Consider the following 4,151-nt stretch of genomic DNA (forward strand, 5'->3'; position numbering starts at 1 on the left):
CTTTTTAAATATGATAAGAATTGCAATTCTTATGGAGATTGTGTTACACAATAGTGGGACGGAAATGTGGTCTTGGAGAGATTACCTGCTCAGATGGCTGAAGCCCTTCCGTGGCAATGAGAGCTTGCACTACTGGACTACTTTTCTGCTTAGAAGACCTTTCCTTTCTTCCATTTCCCCCACAATGGCTCAGTGTGCTTCTGCCTACCTCCCCGTCCCTATGTGTGTATTTATATAATTCAGTCAGGCTTTAAAATACAAGCTCTGAACTCTCCAGTTATCAAAACAGACAGTTTAAGAAAAGAAGGAAAGCAAACGCCATCCCACGTCATTTCAGCCTTCGTTACTGACCTTCTCTGTTATCTGCTGCCTAAACACCATCTTCTGTCTCAGGGCGATTGCATTTGTTATTTCTTCATTCTGGACTGCATGTAAAGGCACACACACATGCACAAAAACACACACAGAATTATTCAAAGTTTGATATATGTGAAAACTTTTCAAAGACTGACATTACCATCCTTGATGATGTGTGGTGGCTTTTAGTGTTATAAATCGGCTTTACATATTTTAAAATATTTTTTGTTATTAAGGTATATTTTTCGAGGCATAAAAATATTTAAAACATATTTTACATAGCGGTTTGTTAACTTGGTTGAGCTTTTAAGTATTTAGACATACAGCAAAACATTGAAAGCACCTAATTTTTTTTTTTCCTGTGGAACGTTTAAGTTCTATCCAAATGATAGAACAGGCCGGGCGCGGTGGCTCAAGCCTGTAATCCCAGCACTTTGGGAGGCCAAGGCAGGTGGATCACGAGGTCGAGAGATCGAGACCAACCTGGTCAACATGGTGAAACCCCGTCTCTACTAAAAATATAAAAAATTAGCTGGGCATGGTGGTGCGTGCCTGTAATCCCAGCTACTCAGGAGGCTGAGGCAGGAGAATTGCCTGAACCCAGGAGGTGGAGGTTGCGGTGAGCAGAGATCACGCCATTGCACTCCAGCCTGGGTAACAAGAGCAAAACTCCGTCTCAAACAAACAAACAAACAAACAAACAAAAAAAAAAAACAAATGATAGAACAGTGTTCAGCCATAGAGGAAAATTGTCTGAAGCCTATAAAACGTGCAGAAATTCATATGATAAAGACAAGAATAAAATATGAATATAAATGAAGACTATGTCTATGTGAAACATTCATACAGAAAGAAAGAAAACAGCTCTTAGGATGGGAACATGAGGGAATCTTTCCCACTTATTTTCAAGATAGTTATATGGTTGTATTTAACTCTATAATTACAGGTTAAAAACAAGTGATAACTCCATAAGTAACCTGTTTCCATACCATTATAGCAGCTGCCTGTGGAGTAGTGCTCGGAGCTGACAGGCTGCTTGGCCTGACTTGCCTTCCTGTCCAGCAGTGGCAAGGTTTCCATCTCTGCTTCCGTTCACTGGCATGGTAGGAAGACAACCGCAGAGTACAGACAGGTCAGACCAAATGCCAGCTATGAGAAATATTATAGACCGGGTGCAGTGGCTCACGCCTGTAATCCCAGCACTTTGGGAGGCCAAGGCGGGTGCATCACCTGAGATCAGGAGTTTGAGACCAGCCTGGCCAACACGGTGAAACCCTGTCTCTACTAAAAACACGAAAAATTAGCTGGATGTGGTGGCACATGTCTGTAACCCCGCTACTCGGGAGGCGGAGGCAGGAGAATCACTTGTTTGGTATGAATACCAAACAAACAGGGACTTGGTATTCATTCGTATTTCAGATCAAAAATTGCTGAACTCGGGAGGCGGAGGTTGAAGTGAGCTGACATCGTGCCATTGCATTCCAGCCTGGGAGACACGTGTGAAACTCAGTCTCAAACAAACAAACAAAAAAAAGTCGGGCGCGGTGGCTCACGCCTGTAATCCCATCACTTTGGGAAGCTGAGGCAGGTGGATCACGAGGTCAAGAGATGGACACCATCCTGGTCAACACAGTGAAACCCCGTCTCTACTGAAAAAATACAAAAAAATTAGCAGGGCATGGTGGTGCGTGCCTGTAATCCCAGCTACTCAGGAGGCTGAGGCAGGAGAATTGCCTGAACCCAGGAGGCGGAGGTTGCGGCGAGCCGAGATCGCACCATTGCACTCCAGCCTGGGTAACAAGAGCGAAACTCCATCTCAAAAAAAAAAAAAAAAAAAAGGAAGAAAAAAAGAAGAAAAAATGCCAGCTGTGAAAAATATTTTAGAGAACAAATCTAAAAAAGTGGACAGTTTAGCACTCAGGTGGATAATTCCAGGGAATTCTGGAGTTTAAGTTTGCATGACTTTGGCTGGCACCCAGGCTTAAATCCATTCAGTTCTTCTGCCAGTGAAGCAGTCAAATGAACAAGCCAGATCCAGCAAGAGTCTATCACAAGGCTCCACAGGAGACCATTATGAGCCCTGAAAGATGAGCAAATATTAGGCAGGCAATGAAAAGAGGGCAAGGCCAAGGGGACCGCCCGTGCAAAGGCAGAGCCTAGGAGGGTCCTGGACCTCTGAAGGTCTGCACGAGGCTCTGTGGGCTACAGCCTTAGAGAATCACCCTGGCGACTGGAGGGGACTGGAGGAAATTAGAGGTGGAGGCAAGGGGATCAGCTAGAAGACTGCTGAAATGTTGAAAGAGGAAAGATGGGGGCTTGACTCAAGGCAGAGCTGTGGGTTGGAGAGGGGGATGAATTTGCAAGGTAAGAGGTGACAGAATCAGCAGGACGTCATCACCATCAGAAGAAGGAAAGTCAAGGGTATCGTCAGGATGCTGGCTAGACACCTGGATGCACTGGTGGGGCCAACGTTGCCAAATGAGTGTCCACAACAAACTTGGTTTTCATTCGTATTTTAGATTGAAAATTGCTGCCCCTTTTCCAGATTCTACTACATGGAGATCTATGTTGTTTATATTTACATTTTATGATTACATAGGGTAAGCTCTATAGTTAATAATCAGAGAAAGAAATCGGACCGGGGAGGAATTCTAAGCCTCTTTAGAAACTATTTTTTATTGTAAATATCCAGAGACATTTATGAATAAATACTGACCCCCAGTGTCTACGTACAGAAACAAAGATTAAAAAAAAAAAAAAAGATTATAAAATACCAAGACTCCTGGGAGAGTACCTGGAATTCCAGCTGCAAGTAACATTCCTGCAATCCAATGCCAGGATCCTGGCATGCATCCTCAGAGATGAAAATACTCACTAGCTAACCTATGGCCAGCGGCCATCTGGAGAACTCCAGAGTATTCCATGGAACGAGTGTCGGGATGGTTTAGATGGTCTCAATTGTGCAGAGCTATGCGTTGGCTTTTGCCCCATCTGCTTCAGAGGTTACATATGTCAGGGTCTAGGTTCAATTACTCCAAAGAGTCTTCCCATTAAGAGTAGATTTTATGCAATTAATCTGACCACTACAAACTCCAGCTCTTTCTGATTCCCTATCCAGTTCAACGCGACATGCAGTGAAGTTTCCTCTCAGGCAGATGCAAGCTGTGTCGTTGAGCAAACATTCCCTTTTCGATACTGTGTGGTTAGGGGTAAGTTCACGAGTAATTTTTGAGTAGACTCTCTGCAGCAAAATAACTCCTTCAGCTGGAGTGGCTTCATCATGAGAGAAAAAGTGGCCCTCTAACATCTTAGCCAAGTGTTGCTATAGTTGCTATCAGATGGCGTCTGCTGTTTGTAAACTAGAAAATAGGCATAGACTCTTTGAAAATATGCTTATGTTACTGTCCCATTCTGGACTACATGGAAGTTTTTCAAAACTTGGCTTCATAAAGAATTAGATGTACAGGTCAGTCAATGAGGCTGTCTTTAAAAGGTGGAGACTCCTTCATGAAAATTAGATGTTTTTTAGATTCTAAGGCAAATCTTTAATGCCAACAGAATTCATTAGACTCTGTTGAGAGCAGCAAGAAGCAGGCCTGACAGGCCATTGAACTTCAGCAGTCTAGATCAAAGGGTGTGTGGAAGAATAGAAATGATAGCTGCTTTAGTGTCACATGGAATCAAGCTGAACCATGACAGTGACCTGAGTGACACAAGGGACACTTGGGAGGTGGCTGCTATAAGGAGCCAAAATCCAAGGAAATGGAGGCCCAGAGATAAGTTTAGGAGCCAAA

This window comes from Saimiri boliviensis, chromosome 10 (assembly GCF_048565385.1).
Source record: "Saimiri boliviensis isolate mSaiBol1 chromosome 10, mSaiBol1.pri, whole genome shotgun sequence".
NCBI classification, from domain to species: domain Eukaryota; kingdom Metazoa; phylum Chordata; class Mammalia; order Primates; family Cebidae; genus Saimiri; species Saimiri boliviensis.